At 40.6% G+C, this 23,135-nt stretch overlaps 1 protein-coding gene across 1 annotated transcript in view; it reads right to left on the bottom strand.

Annotated features, from left to right (window-relative positions):
- Positions 1-10,828, bottom strand: part of cdh12a (cadherin 12, type 2a (N-cadherin 2)) — a 36,528-nt gene extending 25,700 nt beyond the window's left edge. The window contains exon 1 of the mRNA XM_042328787.1: positions 10,374-10,828. The gene's annotated coding sequence lies outside the window, so the exon portion shown is untranslated. The remainder of the gene's footprint in view (positions 1-10,373) is intronic.
- Between the last annotated feature and the right edge of the window lie 12,307 nt (positions 10,829-23,135).

Raw genomic sequence — 23,135 nt, 5'->3', positions numbered from 1 at the left:
ACTGGAGATTAGAGAATAGTTTACATATTGCATAATTAACTAGAATTCCTGTCACCTTTTGACTTGAAGGGGATACTTTGTAGTCCCCTTCAAAGACATTACACACTAGTTGTTGTGAAGGCTTATGTCCTCACCCTTAACCTCTGGCCATGCCCCTCCCTTGCCTCTCACCTCAACCCTCTCCACTCTGTTCATTAGCACCCTCCAGTCTTCGTTATTCCTGTTGGTAAATGCATGGGGCGGCCAACTTATGTTTTCCTTTCCATTTTGTGAGTGACTGACAAGTGAGTACCTTTCATTATTGAATAATATGTATACATGTTCATATCAATATCCTTGTTAAAGTTAGTGTATATTCTGCATGCAAATTAGTACCATTTCCTGTCAATCCAGCATTTGCGATGCATTTCAGTTATCCATTTTGCACTTGTCAGTCATGCTTGTATGTTAAAATGTGTTTGTATCCCCCTCTTGTATTTCCCTAGTAAACCTCAAAGTTATCCTGCAACTGTTCCCCAAGTGCTCCTGTGTCTATGTGTGCAATAAACCCCACTATTTGGATCCTTGCTTCATCTCTTCGTTTCATCTGCCTTATCGACGTGCCATGGTGGCATTCTGAACCAGTCAAAACTTCCTTAAACAGTCCACCTCTTCTATACTAATGTTAGTTGTTAACAGTGCAGCGTCTGTATGCATAGCACTGAATGACAGCTGTAGGCCAACTTCCACTGATCCCACCCCTCATCCCTCTTTACTTCTATCCCTCCCCCCTTCAAATCTGCTTCAACAGACCTGTTTATTTTTAGCTTCGGGTTTATACAAATTTACAGTAGTTTCTCTGCTTCATTGCGCGATGGTAGGCTATATTCCTTGGTTAACAGGTTATTGTGCATCCATGTATTCTCTGGAGGCTAAACCCCCGCTGTTCTTATCTGTCTGGAAGGCAAGTCCCAAGATTGTACAAAATGTCCTTGTAGCGTGCCACACTCGGCTATTCCATATCCCACTTTCTGAGATTGAGTGGTCACTGAATGATGACAACATCTGACTGATGACGTGTTGGATGATCTTGTTGATTATAGTACCTGCATCCATATGACTTTTTGACACAAATTATATTGTTGTGTCCTATAAAGTACCGTTTGACTTAATGAGTAGGTCATCATAAGTCATCACTGTTATTTTACAGTTGATGTGAGATGTCTTCTGTAGTTTCTGCCTCCAGAGCAGAAGGCCTAATGAGAACAGACGTGTGTGTGTGTGTGTGTGTGTGTGTGTGTGTGTGTGTGTGTGTGTGTGTGTGTGTGTGTGTGTGTGTGTGTGTGTGTGTGTGTGTGTGTGTGTGTGTGTGTGTGTGTGTGTGTGTGTGTAGTGGGAGCCTGCATGGCACTAATACTGCAAAGGAGTGCTCAACCAACCCCCTTACTGCACAAACATGTGACTTAACAGACAGCCACCCCTGATCTGATAGTGGGGTGGTAGAGGCCCACTATTCTCCCTTAGCTGAGCTCAGGTGACTACATACACCATAGACATTAGGTCACACACACACATTTAACTCAGGCCGATCCATCTCATAGCCGCAGCTCATGAGCTCCATCAGCAGCAGATTTGGATTCACATGGGAAATAAATCTTAATCAACAAATGTTATTGAATCACATCAATGCGTTCCTCTAATGAAACTGAATAGCACCAAATAATTTCAAACTGAAACTTATCGGTCCTGTATCGTATTGTTCCTGTATGTACAGTACATTCGAAAAGTATTCAAACCACATTTTGTTACGTTACAGCCTTATTCTAAAATGGATTACATCGTTTTTGTCCCCCTCATCAATCTACATACAATACCCCATAATGACAAAGCAAGAACAGGTTTTCAGAAATTTTTGCAGATGTATTAAAAATTTAAAACTGAAATATCAAATGTACACAATTAGTCAGACCCTTTACTCAGTACTTTGTTGAAGCGTCTTTGGTTGCAATTACAGCCTAGAGTCCTCTTAGGTATGACGCTACAAGCTTGGCACACCTATATTTGGATAGTTTCTCCCATTCTTCTCTGCAGATCCTCTCAAGCTCTGTCAGGTTGGATGGAGATTGTCGCTGTACAGCTATTTTCAGGTTTCTCCAGAGATGTTCGATCGGGTTCAAGTCCAGGCTCTGGCTGGGCCACTCAAGGACATTCAGAGACTTGTCCTGAAGCCACACCTGCACTTTCTTGGTTGTGTGCTTAGGGTCGTTGTCCTGTTGGAAGGTGAACCTTCAACCCAGTCTGAGGTCCTGAGTGCTCTGGAGCAGGTTTTCGTGAAGGATCTCTGTGTACTTTGCTCTGTTCATCTTTCCCTCGATCCTGACTAGTCTCCCAGTCCGTGCCACTGAAAAACATCCCCACAGCATGATGCTGCTACCAGAATGCTTCACCATAGGGATGATGCCAGGTTTCCTCCAGACGTGACGTTTGGCATTCAACCCAATGAGTTCTATCTTGGTTTTATCAGACCAAAGAATCTTGTTTCACATGGTCTGAGAGTTCTTTAGGTGCCTTTTGGCAAACTTCATGTGCCTTTTACTCAGGAGTGGCTTTCGTCTGGCCACTTTACCATACAGGCCTGATTGGTGGAGTGCCACAGAGATGGTTGTCCTTCTGGAAGTTTCTCCCATCTCCACAGAGGAACTCTGGAGCTCTGTCAGAGTGAACATCGGATTCTTGATCACCTCCCTGGCCAAGGCCCTTCTCTCCGATTGCTCAGTTTGGCCGGGTGGCCAGCTCTAGGAAGAGTCTTGGTGGTTCCGAACGTCTTACATTTAAGAATGACGGAGGCCACTGTGTTCTTGGGGACTTTCAATGCTGTTTTGATACCCTTTCTCGGATCTGTGCCTCACACAATCCTGTCTCAGAGCTCTACGGATAATTCCTTCGACCTCATAGCTTGGTTTTTGCTCTGACATACTCTGTCATCTGTGGGACCTTATATAGTCAGGTGTGTGCCTTACATATCATGTCCAATCAGTTGAATTTACCACAGGTGGACTCAATCTAGTTGAAGAAACATCTCAAGGATGATTCATGGAAACAGCATGCACCTGAGCTCAATTTCGAGTCTCATAGCAAAGGGTCTGAATACTTGCGTAAATAAGGTATTTCCATTTTTTATTATTTTTATAAATTTGCAAACATTTCTAAAAACCTGTTTTTGCTTTGTCATTATGCGATATTGTGTGTATAGTGATAAAAATACAAATAAATTATACATTTTAGAATAACAAAAATGTGGAAAAATGGAAGCGGCCTGAATACTTCCCGAATGCACTCTATCTATCCTGAATAAAAATATAAAAATGTTGGTCTCGTGAGCTGAAATAAAAGATCCCATAAATGTTCCATAAGCACAAAAATATTATTTCTCTCTATGTTGTGCTCAAATGTGTTTACATCCCTGTTAGTGAGCATTTCTCCTTTGCCAAGATAATCCATCCACCTGACAGGAGTGCCATATCCAGAAGCTGATTAAACAGCATGATCATTACACAGGTGCACCTTGTGGTGGGGACAATAAAATGCCACTCTAAAATGTGCAGTTTTGTCACACAACTCAATGCCACAGATGTCTCAAGTTGAGGGATTGTGCAATTGACGTACTGACTGCAGGAATATCCACAAGAGCTGTTGCCAGAGAATTGAATGTTAATTTCTCTATCATAAGCTTCCATTATAATTTTAGAGAATTTGGCAGTACGTCCAACCGGCCTCACAACTGTAGACCACGCGCAACCAGGACCTCCAAATATGACTTCTTCACCTTCGGGATCGTCTGAGACCAGCCACCCAGACAATTGATGAAACTGTGGGTTTGCACAACCGAAGAATGTCTGCGCAAACTGTCAGAAACAGTCTCAGAGAAGCTCATCAGGATGTTCTTTGTCCTTGCTGATGTCACAGTTGTGAACAGAGAAGCCCATGCTGGCAGTGGGGTTATGGTATGGACAGGCATAGGTTAAGGACAACAAACACAATTGCATTTATTGATGGTAGTTTGAATTCACAGAGACACCATGATGAGATCCTGAGGCCCATTGTGGTGCCATTCATCCCCTGCCATCTCCTCATGTTTCAGCATGATAATGCATGGCCCCATGTTGCAAGAATCTGAACACAATTCCTGGAAGCTGAAAATGTCCCAGTTCTTTCATGACCTGCATACTCACTGGGACATGTCACCCATTGAGTATGTTTGGGATGCTCTGGATCAACGTGTACGGCAGCATGTTCCAGTTTCGCGCTGCATGAGGCAAATGGTCGTCACACCAGATACTGACTGGTTTTCCGATCCACACCCCTACCTTTTTTTAAGGTATCTGTGACCAACAGATTCATATATGCATTCCCAGTCATGTGAAATCCATAGATTTGGGCCTAATGAATTCATTTCAATTGATTGATTTCCTTATATGAACTGTAACTCAGTAAAATCTTTGACATTTTTGCATGTTGTGTTAATATTTTTGTTTTGTGTATATAAGTATCGAATCGTCTGGAAAGTGTTAGATACACATCCCTAAAAGACAGCCATCCCTAATCCACCAGTAGTATCCTTTGGGTTGAGAGATGTGTTGTGAGATGTTCAAAAGCATCCCTTGAGAAAGGTAGTGGCAGAAACTTCTGTGATGGCTGTACTATATTGAATTCAAATGTAAAAGACCACAGCAAGCAAGAACAAACTTGTATTCTTTGCATGTGCACCCCATCTCTATATTGAGAGATGTGTCACGACTTTTAGATAGAAACGAAGAACAAGGCATACAAGGACGTAGACCATTGCAAAGCATAAAATACTTTAGTTGCTGGATCAATATTCAGAGACAAAGGAAATGGTATTGTGTTCGATTGAAATTGTGTTACATAAGAGTCCGTTTTTCATATAAAATAGAACCCAATATGAACCAGCAAAGCCTAGAAACAGTGTTGGCATTAACACATCAACACATACATATGACCCTCTGGCCTGTATACTGTACGGTAATGATTTATCCTCAGAGAATTATTATATCTTTAAAGTCATGGTCAAAGGCACAAACATCACCAGAGGCTAGAATTTTTATTTTTTATTTTTTATTTTATTTAACCTTTATTTAACTAGGCAGGTCAGTTAAGAACAAATTCTTATTTACAATGACAGCCTACAGCGGCCAAACCCTAACCCGGACAACACTGGGCCCTATGGGACTCCAAATCACGGCTGGTTTTGATACAGCTTGGAATTGAACCAAGGTCTGTAGTAACGCCTCTAGCACTGAGATGCATTGCCTTAGATCGCAGAGTAACTCGGGAGCCCCAAGAAAGGATGGTCTGAGATGCCCTTATGGACCATTAAACAATCTGTACTGTATGTTACTACATAATTATCACTCTCTCTCACACACACCACACACTCTCCCTGAAACATTTGCAAATCCTCCCAAACACAAATGTCATCAATCATCCCATGATGTCAAACCAGCTCTGCTGCCCCAGTTGTAGAAGAATTTAGGAATTCTGGTTTGGAATATATCAACACAATTTATCACTGGGCTCTCCACTGCCGTCAGTTTTAATGCTAAATCACAGTTTATAATTTGAATTTGGAATTTGAAGTTTTCAACTAATATGGCCAATTATCTTTATGGGTTGACCAACTTATTTAATGTTGTTAGTCAACTTACTGCATTACATACTGTATGCAGGGCCAGCCCTGCCAATAGGCAAAGTAAGTGGCCACTAAGGGGCCCCCCACCAAGGGAACTCAGTCAGGGTCTCAATTTACCAGTTATAATATTACAATACATATTACAATACCCAAGGTGCAATTTGGAAATTTGGTAGTGCATCAGCAGTTTTCTTCTTGTTATGTAGGTCACTGATAGTCACTCAATTAGCCAATTTTTTGGATTGATAGGTAAATTAGTCTTGCCAGCTATCTAAACTTTGCAGTAATCCTGGCCAATTTACCAACAGGGCACGCAGGACACATGCACAGGGGCCCTGACCTCCAGGGGGCCCCCATTGATTTTGTTAGTCACCCTCACCCAGATATTGTATAATCACAGCAAAATGTGTCGAATTGCAGGAAATGTTATTTTAAACCGCAAAAATGTATCTCCACCCCATGGCAAAATGAGTATAATTGCATGAAATTAGTTTTAAAACTGCAAAGAAAAATCTGCCCCATCACAAAATGTGACTTGTTTTAGGATACTAGGCATATGCCATGCATCACTACTTCAAATGAGAGGCATATTTTTATATCAATGCATTTTTGGGCAGAAATGCCTTCTGGAACATGTGAACTTTCATGTGCCTTAAAAACAAACTTGTATGCCATCTGTAAATATGAATAAAATTGTTAAATTACGAGCCTAGTTGGTTAAGCCACGGAAAAAGCCAGGAACCTTCCTGCTAGCCATGATTGGCTTAGATAATGGAAGAGCTGGACATGCCGAGAGATGAGTTCGGATTGGTCTGCCATGTAGCTCGCTTCTGTCGATAACATGAGCTGCTTACTATGTGTAGGTAATCCTTTCTAAAGCGGATTTTTTGAAAGATATCATGAAGAACCACAAGTGGCTCTCCACTTTCTGGAGGACCGAGTTTTGAAATCAGTGGAATGCCTGGTGTGAGCAGAGTATGATACCTAAGGAGATGGAAAAAATGTGGGTGTTTGATTGCAAATGTGGAGGGAGTTGAAAAGAGAACACAGAGGGCTGTTGTATAAAACTGGATTACATCTTCAAACTAAGGGCAACCATGGCATCCGTGACAGAGAGGGATAAGCGGTCGTCCATGTATAAGGGTAAGAGAGTCTAGCTAGCTACATTTTCAGATATTATATCTTTCTAATTATGTCAGAAAGTCATTTTCATTGCAAGTTAAAGCACACTGTTAGCTAGCTAGCTAATGCTAGCTGGCTGGCTGGCTGGCTCACTAGCTAACGTTATATGTATGATCTGTGAAGTAATGTTAGTCGTATCTCAGATCCATTTGCATTGCTATTAACATGCCTAATGTTAGCTAGCTATGAAGGGTAGTTGGGATTAAAAATTAAAATTTATTATTTCAACTTTATTTAACCAGGTAGGCCAGTTGAGAACAAGTTCTCATTTACAACTGTGACCTGGCCAAGATAAAGCAAAGCAGTGAGACAAAAGAACAACAACACAGAGTTACACATGGGATAAACAAAAGTACAGTGAATAACAAGAGAAAAATCTATATACAGTGTGTGCAAATGGAGTAAGATTAGGAAGGTAAGGCAACAAATAGTCCATAGTAGCGAAGTAATTACAATTTAGCAGTTTAACACTGGAGTGATAGATGTGCAGATGATGATGTGAAAATACTGGTGTGAAAAATAACAAAAAAGTAAATAAAAATAATATGGGGATGAGGTAGGTAGTTGTATGGGCTATTTACAGATGGGCTGTGTACAGCTGCAGTGATTGGTGAGCTGCTCAGATAGCTGATGCTTAAAGTTAGTGAGGGAGATATAAGTCCAACTTCAGTGATTTTTGCAATTCGTTCCAGTCATTGGCAGCAGAGAACTGGAAGGAAAGGCGGCTAAAGGAGGTGTTGGCTTTGGGGATGACCAGTGAGATATACCTCCCGGAGTGTGTGCTACGGTTGGGTGTTGTTATGGTGACCAGTGAGCTGAGATAAGGTGGAGCTTTATCTAGCAAAGACTTATGGATGACCTGGAAACAGTAGGTCTGACGACGAATATGAAGCGAGGGCCAGCCAACGAGAGCATACAGGTCGCAGTGGTGGGTAGTATATGAGGCTTTGGTGACAAAACGGATGGCACTGTGATAGACTGCATCCAGTTTGCTGAGTAGAGTGTTGGAGGCTATTTTGTGAATGACATCGCCAAAATCAAGGATCGGTAGGATCGTCAGTTTTACAAGGGTATGTTTGGCAGCATGAGTGAAGGATGCTTTGTTTGCGAAATAGGAAGACGATTCTAGATTTAATTTTGGATTGGAGTTGCTTAATATGAGTCTGGAAGGAGAGTTTATTGTCTAGCCAGACACCTAGGTATTTATAGTTGTCCACATATTCTAAGTCAGACCCATCCAGAGTAGTGATGCTAGTCGGGCAAGCGGGTGCGGGCAGCGATCGGTTGAGGAGCATGCATTTTGTTTTACTAGTGTTTAAGAGCAGTTGGAGGCCACGGAAGGAGTGTTGTATGGCATTGAAGCTTGTTTGGAGGTTTGCTAACACAATGTCCAAAGAAGGGTCAGATTATGGTTAATTGTCTAAACAAAAGACCCCATTATGCAAGTAACCATTTCCACCTTCCAACAAGCTAGAAGTGAACCAAAAACATTATCTAGAAAGTTGCATTTAGTTGCCTGGTTTGCTAGACTGACATATACTAAATTCCTTTCTAAACAGATGGATTTATTGGTGTTAAAATTCACCAGTTATGATATTTTGGACCCCCAGTCTGCTGATGTCATGCAGCCTGTCGTTTATGTGGTTATACTGGGGCTGCAGGGTAGCCTAGTGGTTAGAGTGTTGGACTAATAACTGAAAGGTTGCAAGTTCAAATCCCAAGCTGCTGATGTTCTACCCCTGAGCAACCCACTGTTCCTAGGCTGTCATTGAAAATAAGAATTTGTTCTTAACTGACTTGCCTAGTTAAAAAAAAGGTAAAATGAGAAGTTTGATTTTTGGACAACAATAGAATTTCCATGTTGTCACTGCAACCACTCTATACAGACATGTGGAAGTCATATAAACCAGCCTTTAGTCATGATCTTTGGTTGTACACTTCCATACTCACTGTTTAGAGCATGGCCTCACATGTGAATCCTTAAAGAGATGGGTGGGGCTAAGGGGGAACTATGTTGAATGACGACGAAGACAATGAAGAACTCTCCAGTAAGTGTCCCAAAACAATCAAGGGCTATTTTTTCAAAAGGGGAGTTACAAGTTTCAAAGCAGAATTACTTTCCCAGTGTTCCTCAACAGCAGTGTATGATATACCATACTAGCTCAGAGTCTCTACATTTATCCAATGTAAAAAATACAATTATGTTTTTACATAAGATCAGATCAAGGAGGCCGATCACAAATGTGTAGAATGGCAGAAAATCTGCTTTAAAACTAACTGTTCTGTATCACCATGGCATGATGTGTAGAATTGCAGGACACAACTTAAAACTGCAATATTTTGTTTCTCTCCGCCGCAAAGATGGGGTCAACTAAAAAGTGGGGGGATCCCCCAGCCAAATTCGCTTAGGGCATCCCAAAAGGCTAGGGCCGGCCCTGACTGTATGTGTAGAGCTGAGGCAAGTAAAAGATAAATGCACAAACCACGTGTCAGCAATATCTGTGCTAAAACCCGGCCTTTGCAATAAAATCATGTTTTGTTTTTAAGTGATTTTAAAGAAAGTGGAGAGTCACACATTCTATTGTAGCCTACTCTCATATTTTATTAATGCAGAAGGCAAAAACCAGCACTTGGGCACACGGTTCCTTCACCAGGATTTAGAAAGGAAAGTTAAAAACAGCAGTGAAGGCAAAAAGCAGCACTTGGGCACACGGTGCCTTCACCAGGATTTAGAAAGGAAAGATAAAAACAGCAGTGAAGGCAAAAAGCAGCACTTGGGCACACGGTGCCTTCACCAGGATTTAGAAAGGAAAGATAAAAACAGCAGTGAAGGCAAAAAGCAGCACTTGGGCACACGGTGCCTTCACCAGGATTTAGAAAGGAAAGATAAAACCAACAGTGAAGGCAAAAAGCAGCACTTGGGCTTCACCAGGATTTAGAAAGGAAAGATAAAAACAGCAAGTCAAAGGAAAGAAAACTGAGGCCGTTGCATGTATTTGTGTTTACCTAGACACAGAAACAATACCATGGAGCTTTATATGGAATTCTGTGCAATTCTTTATATGGAATTTGAATACCTGAACCACTTGCATCAATATCATCCAGTGCAGATCACTGAGCAAAAGACGACTGAGTGGGCTGCTTGCTGCATGTTATCACTTCAAATGCAATAAAAACAATCTTTTAATCCATGTCGGCATACTCTATGGGGGCTTAATCGAGTTTGGAGTCATGTTAGTAGGATGTTTTCGGGTGGTGATACAGACAGATTTGGTTTGCTACTGTACCAGTTATTTCTTATTTCGTTACTGTCACACTTTACTGTCTTTTCGTTATCTATCTTATCTTTGTAAAGATAAAATATTCAGTTCAATTATTATTTGAATGAAACAGTGAAATTAACACAGTGGGTATAACTACTCCACATCTCTGTTATGTAATTGTAGCATTTCATCCTCACAAAACAAACAAAACAACTAAGGACCTTAACAATGAAACAAACCTTAACTGTCTCTCGTCAGGCTCCCAGGCTGGTGGAGTTTGACCAAATTAATCCCAACATCTGATGGTAAAAGCGATGAAACTCCCTTGCGAGCAAAGAACACACTCAGACTTACAGCCCTTCAAACACATTCTCTCCCTGTCTCTATCTCTCCCGCTCTCTCTGTCCTGCTCTCTCTCTTTCCCTCAACCTCTCTTTTCTCCCTCTCTTTTCAGTCTACCCCTCTCTCCTTCCCTCTCTCTTTCATTCTCCCTCTCTTTCCAAGGTTTTCCAAAACACTTTGTTCTCACTCTTCTCTCAGCAGGCGAGTGCGGAGTAGAAATGAAAAAGGAGAGATAGAGTATAAGCTGTATGTAGTAGTATTGTATGCAGGAGTGCTCAGCAGTGCACACAGCGTAAAGCCAAGTTGCAAGCCCAGCACTCTGATGGGCTCCTGTGCCGTGTTGTGAATATATTTGAGGTGGGTGTCAAGAGAGTCTCGATCCCTTAAGGTCCCCATGCTGGTCTGGAATCCTCCTCCCACCTCTAAATTCCTGGATAAGTAGAGGGGAGGAACCAGTGATGTGCTCTGATGTGGTCATCTGAGGAGTTTACTTGTGCCCTGAGACTTTGATTGTAAAGAGCCTCACCATGATTTATTGCTAATGCAATTACTGATACAATTGTTGTTTCATAGGGTTTAATTTTTTAGTTAAGAACAAATTCTTATGTACAATGATGGCCTATCCCGGCCAAACACTAACCGGGACAACTCTGGACCAATTGTGCGCCGCCCTATGGAACTCCCAACCATGGCCGGTTGTGATACAGCCCAGGATCGAACCAGGGTCTGTAGTGATTCCTCTAGCACTGAGATGCAGTGCCTTAGACCACTGTGCCACTCAGGAGGAACCCAGCAGGGCTCAAGATGCCTTTCCCAGTGGCATGGTATCTGTGTACTTTATGTCATCGCAGATGTACTAAGGTATTATTTTTTTCTTTGCTCTCTCAGAAGCATTAGTGGAATACATGATCTTGTCCATTGTCAAAGCCAAATTAAAAACTACCCAAAGGCTAAGCCACAACACCTGGTAGTAGTGGTGTGTAGCACGCTATCATGTTGACATTGCATGATAGCATTTGTGTCTGTGAGTCTGAACCTCTGCCTTTTCTCCTAACGTGATCTTAATTTGATTGTAGTTCATGGAGTAATGTGAATCCCCTGCCTGCTCTGATCAACCCCTGTCCAGATGGCATAGCATGTCCCGTGAAAAACACTATTTAATCCTCTGAACACATGGTGTGCTGAGTCAAGCTCAGTGTGTGTTCGTGTGTAAGCGTGTGTAAGCGTGTGTGTGTGTGTGTGTGTGTGTGTGTGTGTGTGTGTGTGTGTGTGTGTGTGTGTGTGTGTGTGTGTGTGTTTGTGTGTGTGCATACAGTGTATTCTGAAAGTATTCAGACATGTAAAATGTATTGAATTAATGTTTTAATTATCAATCTACACACAATACCCCCATAATGACAACACGAAAACAGGTTTTTAGAAATAAAAAATTAATAATAAAAAATGGTAATACCTTATTTACGTAAGTATTCAGACCCTTTGCTATGAGACTCGAAATTGACCTCAGGTGCATGCTGTTTCCATTGATCATCCTTGAGATATTTCTACAACTTGATTGGAGTTCACCTGTGGAAAATTCAACTGATTGGACATGATTTGGAAAGGCACACACCTGTCTATATAAGGTCCCGCAGTTGACAGTGCATATCAGAGCAAAGACCAAGCCATGAAGTCGAAGGAATTATCTGTAGAGCTCCGAGACAGGGTTGTGTCGAGGCACAGATCTGGAGAAGGGTACAAAAACATGTCTGCAGCACTTAAGGTTCCCAAGAACACAGTAGCCTCCATTAGTCTTAAATGGAAGTAGTTTGGAACCACCAAGACACTTCCTAGAACTGGCCGTCCGGCAAACTGAGCAATCGAGGGAGAAGGGCCTTGGTCAGGGAGGTGACCGAGAACCCGATGGTCACTCTGTCAGAGCTCCAGAGTTCCTCTGTAGAGATGGGAGAACCTTCCAGAACGACAAACATCTCTGCAGCACTCCCCTAATCAGGCCTTTATAGTAGAGTGGCCAGAGGGAAATCACTCCTCAGTAAAAGGCACATGACAGCCCGCTTGGAGTTTTCCAAAATGCATCTAAAGGACTCTCAAACCACAAAAAAAAAGATTCTCTGGTCTGATGAAACCAAGATTGAACTCTTTGGCCTGAATGCCAAGCGTCACGTCTGGAGGAAACCAGGCACCTCTCTTCACCTGGCCAAAACCATCCCTACGGTGAAGCATGGTGGTGGCAGCATCACGCTGTGGGGATGTTTTTCAGAGGCCCGGACTTGGAGACTAGTCAGGATCGAGGGAAAGATGAACAGAGCAAAGTACACAGAGATCATTGATGAAAACCTGCTCCAGAGCGCTCAGGACCTCAGACTGGGGTGAAGGTTCACCTTCCAACAGGACAACGACCCTAAGCACACAGTCAAGACAGTGCAGGAGTGGCTTCGGGACAAATGAATGTCCTTAAGTGGCCCAGCCAGAACCTGGACTTGAACTCGGTTGAAGATCTCTTGAGAGAGCTGAAAATAGCTCCACATCCAACCTGATGTCACAGAGCTTGAGAGGATCTGCAGAGAAGAATGGGAGAAACTCCCAATCCAAGCTTGTAGCCTCATACCCCAGAAGATTTGAGGCTGTTATCGCTGCCAAAGGTGCTTCAACAAAGTAATGAGTAAAGCATCTGAATACTATTGCAAATGTGATATTTCCATTTATTTTATTTTATACATTTGCAAAAATTTTGAAAAACTGTTTTTGCTTTGACATCTTTGGGAATTGTGTGTAGATTGACAAGTGGAAAAAAATATTGAATCAGTTTTAGAAAAAGGCTGTAATTTAACACTGACCATATGAGGCAGCTCATCTATTCCCTTTTGTCATGTTAAACTTTGCAGTCAGAACAAAGAATACTGGCATAACATTACAGATTAAAGTAGCTCTAGAGGCTTGCTTTGCCTTATGGAAATTATGAAGCTTAGAGGCAAGAAAGGATAGAATGGAAACTGCATACTGTATGCCCCCTACATTACCCATTGTGGATTTGTATGCTATTGTGACTGATGGGGGTTGGCTGTCATAAAGTGAAGATAATCCATTGTAATACAAAGGAATCGTCCAGAGATGCTATGAGATTCTATGAAATCACAAGGGAATTGACACTTCGCTAAGCCCTGTACCCCTTGGTTACTGTTGCATCCTCAGACAACATTTTCCCCGGAAGCCCAATTCACCACTCATACCACTGGTGAAATGTTTTTAATATGCAATTCAATTAAACACAGACTACTCCTTGCTAATCAGGAGGCTCTGGTATGTTGTGGTTGACTGTCATTACAATTGGTTCACAGGAACCGGGTCAAATTATGTTTGTCTTGTGGCCAGGCACTGATTGGCTCTGAATTCACTGTCAGCAAGCAGTCAAAGCTACTTTTGAAGCTAACAAGTACTCTTAAATCATATCCTGATGTCAAAAGCACATGATAGTTGTATTCATAACTTGGCTAACTTAGCTAGCTCACATATATTTAGAGACAACAAGTTATATTAAAGAGATTGTCCGGTACTTTTGTATATTTTTTAGCCAGTAGTTCTGAAAGTAGTGCTCACCAAAAATGGCATACTACGTCACATACGTGACTCGCTCTATAATAATCAGTCAGAAGTCGCAATGGCTCATTTGTATAAAAATTGTGTTTTTGGCCAAATTTAGATTTTTCGCTGTTTTGGGGTTTCATCCAGTTTCAACAAAACAATCTCTTTGCTTTTATAATCTGTATGTTTTATGGTCAAATTCAGAGTATAAATAACATTTTTAAGTTCATGAGGTATTTAAGAAAGAATGAGTTGTAGGCTGTGTCATCATTTGGAAAAAAGAGCTGCGTATACATTGTGCTTTTCAGCACATATTAAAAAGGCATGTTTTAAATCGTTTATTTCCTGGTTACATCATTTCTACAGATAAGCTGACTGCAGTGATAGAGTTCTACAAGGAACATGGTGTGGCTCCAAGGAAGAACAGGTGTGGTGGCTGTCTCGCCTGCAAACGGGTGCTGTTCTACGAGGACATTAAGCGAATCGTCCACTATGTCAACAACTTCACCGATGTCCATGCAATGCCGCTCCCAGGACGGTCATATTTTCTTTAACATTTCTAATTTGAGTTGCTGCTTAGAGAGACCAGAGCTTACTCTGACCCTTTTAGCTCTCACCCCCTCCACCCCTTCCCTGTTTTAGCTCTTTTCAGATGACCTTTACTCTGTGTGACTGTCATAAAAATGCAGGTCCTGGGTTTGTGAGAGGGTTTCTTGGTCACATCTGCATATGTTGTGTGCTGTACCCAGGGACATGTCAGATGTGTTTGACTATAGCCTATACACATTCTCTGTGACATGTATTTCTAAGAGATGCTATTTAGCGTGGACATATATTCATTATTTATCCTTATCTCTGAATGTAATCTGACATAGAGAAACTAAGGGCCACAACCATGATATGTGCGAGGACTATATGGGTTCTGGACATGTTTGTGTGCATGTGTATGTGTATGTGCACATGTATGTGTATGTGCACATGTATGCATGTGCACGTGCGAATACACATGCACACTGCATGTACAGTAGTCCTCGTACATACAGTATCATGGCATGAACATGTGCAGTGTGAGAGTGTTTGTCTTTCATACATACAGTATGAATGTACATGTATGTGTGTACTGTACATGTGAATGGGCACGCTTTTATGTGTACAAACGTGTACAAATGTGTGCACGCATACATGCATGTGTATGTATATGTGTACGTGTGTGCGACAAAGATGCAGACAGACACTGTGAGTGTAAGTGTGAGTGAAAGAAGATTTCATGTATTGTGTTTTGTATGAAATAAATTGTTGTTATTCATTATTAAATACATGTCTTAAAAGTAACTGCAAAGTTCGACTGTGTTTTTTGCGAAAACATGGTTTGGTGACACTCACTTGATATTTGGAGTAGAGAGATGATTTTGGTCTCATTAGAAAGCTAACATTATCCTCTTTCCAGCACTGTATAACACTCCACATGTTTTGGGGTCAATGGGGCTGATTATAATAGAGCAAGTCACTTTTTAGTTCTACTTAAGTCATTTTTGGGGGTATGTGTACATTACTATTAACTTTTACTTTTACGTCACTACATTCCTAAAGAAAATGATGTCGTTTTTACTCCATACATTTTCCCTGACACCCAAATGTACTCGATACATTTTGAATGCTTAGCAGGACATTAAAATGGTCCATTTCACGCACTTATCAAGGGAACATCCCTGGTCATCCCTACTGCCTCTGATCTGGCGTACTCACTAAACACAAATGCTTCACTTGTAAATTATGTCTGAGTGTTGGAGTTTACCCCTGGCTATCTGTAAATTCAAAAACAAGAAAATGGTGACATCTGCTTAATTGTTGCTTAATATAAGGAATTTGGAATGATTTATACTTTTACTTTTGACACTTAAGCATATTTTAGCAATGACCTTTACGTTTGATATTTAAGTATATTTAAAACCAAATACTTGTAGACTTTGTTAAAGTAGTACTGGGTGGCATTCACTGTTACTTGAGTCATTTTTTTATAAAGATGTCTTTACTTTTACTAAAGTATAACAATTGGCTACTTTTTCCACCACTGTGTGTCCCATGTCATTGCTCTCTTTCTCGCTCTGCTGTGTGTCCCATGTCATTGCTCTCTTTCTCGCTCTGCTGTGTGTGCCATGTCATTGCTCTCTTTCTCGCTCTGCTGTGTGTGCCATGTCATTGCTCTCTTTCTCACTCTGCTGTGTGTGCCATGTCATTGCTCTCTTTCTCGCTCTGCTGTGTGTGCCATGTCATTGCTCTCTTTCTCGCTCTGCTGTGTGTGCCATGTCATTGCTCTCTTTCTCGCTCTGCTGTGTGTGCCATGTCATTGCTCTCTTTCTCACTCTGCTGTGTGTGCCATGTCATTGCTCTCTTCCTCACTCTGCTGTGTGTGCCATGTCATTGCTCTCTTTCTCGCTCTGCTGTGTGTCCCATGTCATTGCTCTCTTTCTCACTCTGCTGTGTGTCCCATGTCATTGCTCTCTTTCTCACTCTGCTGTGTGTCCCATGTCATTGCTCTCTTTCTCACTCTGCTGTGTGTGCATCTTGCTAGCTTTCACTCAAATGGAAAGGGGCAGAAGGTCATTGGCTAGAACATGAATTGCTAGGAGGCTGGCCCACGTGGGGGAAAATGTAAGGGAAAAAGCGCTGCACAGCTTCCTTCCAGTAGTGTATCCAAACAAAAATAGCATATTTTGACCAATGACTAAAATAATATGTTAATTGTGTGGATAATCCTCTAACAAACCAATGGTCCAAACCGCATGTCTCTATCATAATCTGATATAACATTATTGGAGTGTTTACCCTTGTAAGATGGCCAGAGTTAGGGTGAATAAATCAATAGAGGTCAGGAGAAAAAAAGTGGTCAAAAATCAGGAACATTGCATCAGGTCAACTAGTCTGGATTCTGTGCAAGAATTAAGGCTACTGGCTACCTGACAGGCTCACTTTCCCGTTGAGCTTGTCATCTTCTCGAATCCACAGGACATAAACCAATATACAGTGAGTATACCAAACATTAGGAACACCTTCCCACTGTTGAGCTTTAAAAACCTAGCAGCGTTGCAGTTCATGACACAAACCGGTGCGCTTGGCATCTACTACCATACCCCCGTTCAAAGGCACTTCCATTTTTTGTCTTGCACATTGAATCTCTGAATGGCACACATACACAATCTATGTCTCAATTGTCTCAAGGCCTTAAGATCCTTCTTTAACCTGTCTCCTCCCCTACATCTACATTGATTAAGGTGGATTTAACAAGTGACAATAAGGGATCATAGCTGTCACCTGGATTCACCTGGTCAGTTTGTCATGGAAAGAGCAGGTGTTCTTAATGTTTTGTATACTCAGTGTAGAGGTTAGATAGATATCCATTTTGAGACATGACATGTACAGTAGTAAATTCATATTTTAGTATACGCTTGTCATATTTATTCGAAATTCCTGTTCTTTTTCAAAAATGTCTCACAAAAAAGTGTATCTCTGTGAAAGGTCAACGAAGCACTTTTATATTTAATTCAGCTCGTGTCATACTAATTTAGCTTTTTGCGACCCTCTGAAAAAACTTTGAAGGCGACCACAACAAAATGTAAAATCCTCAAAAGTTGTTACAAGAAACCTGCACCGCTATGTTACCAGAGTAATAATTTTGCACGCCCAATTTTTCCGTTTTTGATTTGTTAAAAAAGTTTGAAATATCCAATAAATGTCGTTCCACTTCATGATTGTGTCCCACTTGTTGTTGATTCTTCACAAAAAAATACAGTTTTATATCTTTATGTTTGAAGCCTGAAATGTGGCAAAAGGTCGCAAAGTTCAAGGGGGCCGAATAGTTTCGCAAGGCACTGTATGTTAGACCCAACAGAACGATTCAGAACATTAATAATCATATTTGTCTTGGTAAAAATGTATTTTCTAACATAATCAAGTGAAATTTCATCACCAAAGCACACTTTCACACACTCTGGGACACCTTACTTAAACAGTCACTTTCAAACTAGGGATTTGGTGGCTAATTGAGGTTAAACAGTATTTCTGCTCATAGATTATGCATGTTTGAACTACACATTGACAGATCCAGCTCAAAGCGGTAGGTTTAAAAAAACGTACTAGTCTACAAAGTTCCAGAGCATAGCTAACTAGCACTAGCAACATTTGGTGGTCAGTGAGACAGAGCTAGCTAACCAGCTGAGCTAGCAAACAACGTAACAAAAGTATAATTTTGGATTCTAAAAATACAGGCTATGCATTTCAGGAATCCCAGTAGCAAGTACCCTTGGTGCACTGTTAAGTTAATTAGCTTTATTTTTTTTTTAAGAAAAAAAGAAAACTCTTAGTTTTTGCCATTACCCTGGCTTTCATGTGTTTGAAATGTGAGCTTGTCCAAGGTGTTGGACTCAACAGTTGCTATCAATTGGAGCACTGCGATTGGTTGCCCCAAATCCTGGGGCGGGGCTTAGTGAAAGGTCAAATTGAATTGTACAGTTACCATGCCTCTGGCAAACAGTGAGGTCTGAGAGCACTGGCCCATTAGTCTGTTGCTGTTTCCAAACTCATTAACTGTCAGCTTCCAAAAACGCTTTATGCAGCCCTACCTGGTCAAGAGTAATTCTGTTTTTGTATGCCTTTATGCTTTTCCTGGGAGTGTAACTGTTCCCATTGTTACCATTTTCTCCTCGTGTTCATCTTCTCCTTGACCTAAGATGGCAACACTGTCCTTCTGGACAATATAACGGATCAATACAAGCTATAATGTAGATCAATACAAGCTTTCACTCATCACTATTGTTTACCAGGCAGCAGAAGGCTGTACCGTAGTGCATCCCTGAATGGAAATACACTTGTAAAATGCTGATTCTGCTTGTATATGTCCCCAATAATCGTTGATATTTTTTCTTGGTTTTACCAACCTTTATTTACACACATTACTTGGGCACAGATGACACGTAGTCTAGTCACTACCTCCCTCTGAAGGCAAATGAGTTAGATATGGTCCTTGAGGGGGAAGAGGATGGTCCTTGAGGGGGAAGATGATTTTTCCTGACCTCATTTCTCTCCAACCTCTTAGAATATAAGATTTGAATGTTGGTCCCCTTGGACCCTTCCATCAGTGTTTCATTGTAAACCAAAGGGTCTCCAGTGCTCTGTGGAGCTACTGAGGTTCTGTACAGTGATTGAACATGTCCCCCTAGAATCCAACTGAAAATATGAGAGGAGAATAGGGCGCAAGAATCTGTTTTTAGAGTGTGCATGATATTATACAGCAGAGGCTTAGATTCATACAGGTCTGTCCGTGTTCTAACCAACAGACGATTCTATTCATAGTCCCTGTGCCTCTGGCTGACCACAAATGAGGGCGACATATCAGATACCGAGAGGCATTCTGCAATGGCTATCAAATTAAATCATGGTCAGCCACACACATTTAATTTGTCCCGTCTCGCACTTCCATAGGAGAAAAAAGACAGTGTAATGATGTAATGAGGTCTCAGAGAATAGGCTACAAACTGATTTGGTTATCCTTCCCATCCTTCCTATTGCAACATTTTCATGGAATGATTAATCATTGTGACAATAATATCCTTTTTATTCTCCTTTTTATTTTTTTAACGGACTACAGTACCTATAACCAGGTCAGAAAAGGACTGAAATATATGTTATGAACAGGCATAATGAACTAGCTAATTAACTGGCCTCCAAGCACACGGTTGCTTTATTTGACAATTACATTTGACAAGATTATTTTTGCTATATTTCTAATTTTAGAATTGTATTTTACTCATACAGAAAACAATATGATTTCTAATCTTTAATGCAAAGTATTTTAGTCAAGATTACCAGCCCAAAAAACGATTTATATAATTTATAGTTCATTGTATAAAGTGGTTAGTGACAGTATAATCCTTATTCATCCTTATCACAGTCTGGATAGTGGATTTTTTAGGGCTGCACACTAACGAAGCCTGTTCTCAGCTAACGCAGGATAGGGAGACCTAGCAGGGTCTAGCCCCTGGCAAGGTCAGTCACAACAGGTTCATGACTAAGTAGAGTAGCACCCTCTCTAACAAGGTGGCTAATCCTACCATGAGAGGGTGGAAACAAATCAAGCCCTGATGTGCTCAATGAAGCAGAAGGTATCTTCCCTAATGTAATTACAATGAAATGTGTGTAAACTTGTAATTTTCTCTTATGTCCAAAATATGTTTAAAAAAATGTTGAGGACTTATGCATATTCTTAAGGGCTTAGAAGCATTTCCTATACATGCAATGTATTATTTTCTCATCCAGTCTGACATCAAAATGGAAATGAAATGAATGTACTTTGTGGGCATAAACAATACAGTGATATCAGGATTGTGTTGTAATCAACCTCAACCTCATCAACCTGCAAAATTGTCCTCCAGTCAGCTTATAGCATCCTGGTAAGACGTATGATGGTCTTCCAACATGCAGGATAATTAGGCAAAATAAAATGCATTTGCACATAATTTCCCTCTCTGGAGATTGGTATGGGCTCCTCAAATTTCATTTCCCCCAGCGGGAATGTGGTGTGTTCAGAATGTAACATTTGATTCATGAATTCATGAATTCCCATGAGTATAAAAAGGTCTATGCATGTAATTGAATAATGATGGACACTACACCCACCAAGGTCAGGTTTAGTTTCACATCTCAGTGGGTTTGTTTCTTAGTTGAGATCATAATGTACTTGTGTATTACTTGTTGAATACTCCCTGTAGTCTCTTACTGTGCATCTGTGCAAGTAGGCATCATAGGTATTTAGACATGAAAGAGGTCATAAGTTCCAACAACCTTCTCACTGCAGTCCTAATACACTCAAGATATTGGCTTGTAATTTGTTTGCTCCTCAGGGCTGTGTAATCCACTGCATTTTAACTCCATTATGTATGTATGAGGGGTTTCTCGGCTCTCTTCTATCCTAAGCCTGTATAGGTCTTTGATGCTGCAGGACTTTGTTGTAACATTACAAATATATTTATATCAAATGGAACGTAAAGATGCTTTGGAAGAGGCCTCCTCCCTCAACATATTTATTTATTTGCACCAAAGAAAACAAGTTATAAAACCAAATGAAAACAACAACACAAAAAGGGTGTGCAGGTGTGGTTGGTATTCATGACAAATGACCTGTAATGTATGTGTACTAGTTAGGCTATATGGAGGAGATTACTGAGTAGTTAGGTTCATTAGGCTGACCCCCAGTCTTTGCTTGAAGTTATTGGGGATGACGATGTTTTGGCAATGTGAAGATAAGAATTCCAGAGTATGGTACCTCTGTATCTGATAGAAAATGTGAGGTGCGGCAGTAGGGAGGGTGAAGGCTATCGCAGTGTCTTGTGTTACATGGATGGATTTCAGAATTAACCTGCAAGAATCCATTGAAAGGTTTAGGTAAACTGTCTGTGAGGTATGAGTATTTGTAGATAAAAGTGAATGATTGACTTACATTAATGTCGTAAACAGACAAGATTGAGTTTCTTAAACAAAGGTGCAGATGGAGCCAGGTAATTAGAGGAGGTGGCTAGACTTGCACATTTATTTTGTATGATGAGTAATTTGTGTAGGTAGGAGCCATATGTACTGGCCTGGACAATATTAATATTATACTAAATGAGATATGGATAAATTAATTTACAATAATTTTGTTTTAAAAAATTGTCTGCAGCAAAGTGATGAAATCTGTTGGCATCATCAGAAAGATTAGTGGTTTGGCTCATCAGGCTTGCTTCCTAACTCTATACTATAGCTTCATTTACCCATATCTAATTTACTGTAATATTGTCTGGGCCAGTGCATATGCCTCCTACCTACACAAATGATTTCTTATTCTTGCTAGTGAATATAATGAAGTTGGATTTTTTTAACATTAAGGAATGATTTGCTTATCTAGAACAATTCAGAAAATTTGGCCATACCTGAGTTGGCTTCATGAACTAGTGAGTCAAAATGATTGCGTGATAAAATCAAATGGATATCGTCAGAAAAGAGAATAGGAAGTACGGTCGAAGACACAACAGCAGGGTCATTGATATCGATGAAGAACTAAAGTAAATTATATGTATAATCATGAAAACCATAATAATGCAATTTAGAAAGTAATATTTCATGATCAACCATGTCAAACGCTTTAGATAAATCTAAAAAGATAGAAAGAGCATATTCATTGTTTGTTAGGACTGTAAAGGTTTTTACAAGTTACAAAAGAGGCATGTAGTTTTTACCATAATAGTTTTCACCATATTGGTGCTCGTAGAATACAGTGTTGATCATTTTCTAAAACAACAATTTTACTAGGATTTTTGAAAAACATGCCAGTACAGATATTGGCAGATAATTTGTAAAAGATCTGGGACCCCCATAATTATAGAGGGGGGAACATTGGCAATTTTCATATCTTTAGGAACAGTAGCAGTTTGCATTGATTTGGTGAAGATATACTTTTGAGGCTCAGTAATCGAGGAAGATCTCAGTAATCGAGAGGCACCAATCTCATCATGACCTTCTGCTGATATCTTTAAGCTACCAATTACCTCCATCACTTCCATTACACCAGGAGGATCAAACTGATGCAGAGAAGGGAAATATGCCTTAATGTAATCCAAAGGATTTCAATCCGTTTTCTCTATTTTCTTTGACAGAGAGGAACCCACATTCACAAAAAAAGTTATTAAAAAAGTTATTATATACAATTTATACAATTAAAAACTTTAAATGAATGTATCATGGCATCGGAGAAGATGGCTGACGTTTTACATGCTCCTAACCAACTGTGAATTTTTGTTCGTTTTTTTGTGTTGTTGGTAACTTGTTTTTTTAACTTATTCTGTAAATAATGTCGCTGCTACCGTCTCCTATGACAGAAATTAACTTCTGGACGTCAGAACTGCGATTATCACCACGAACTGCAGTAGCTTTTTTTCCCCTTTAACAAGTCCAACGAGCCTGAGGTGAAGGACGTACTGCTTTCCCGGGAACAGCCCCAAATCCCCATCATTTGCATGAAGAGATGCCTTCTGGGAATCCGTAGGTGA

Source organism: Oncorhynchus tshawytscha, linkage group LG10 (genome assembly GCF_018296145.1).
Source record: "Oncorhynchus tshawytscha isolate Ot180627B linkage group LG10, Otsh_v2.0, whole genome shotgun sequence".
NCBI classification, from domain to species: Eukaryota; Metazoa; Chordata; class Actinopteri; order Salmoniformes; family Salmonidae; genus Oncorhynchus; species Oncorhynchus tshawytscha.
This window is presented reverse-complemented; position numbering and strand designations above follow the sequence as displayed.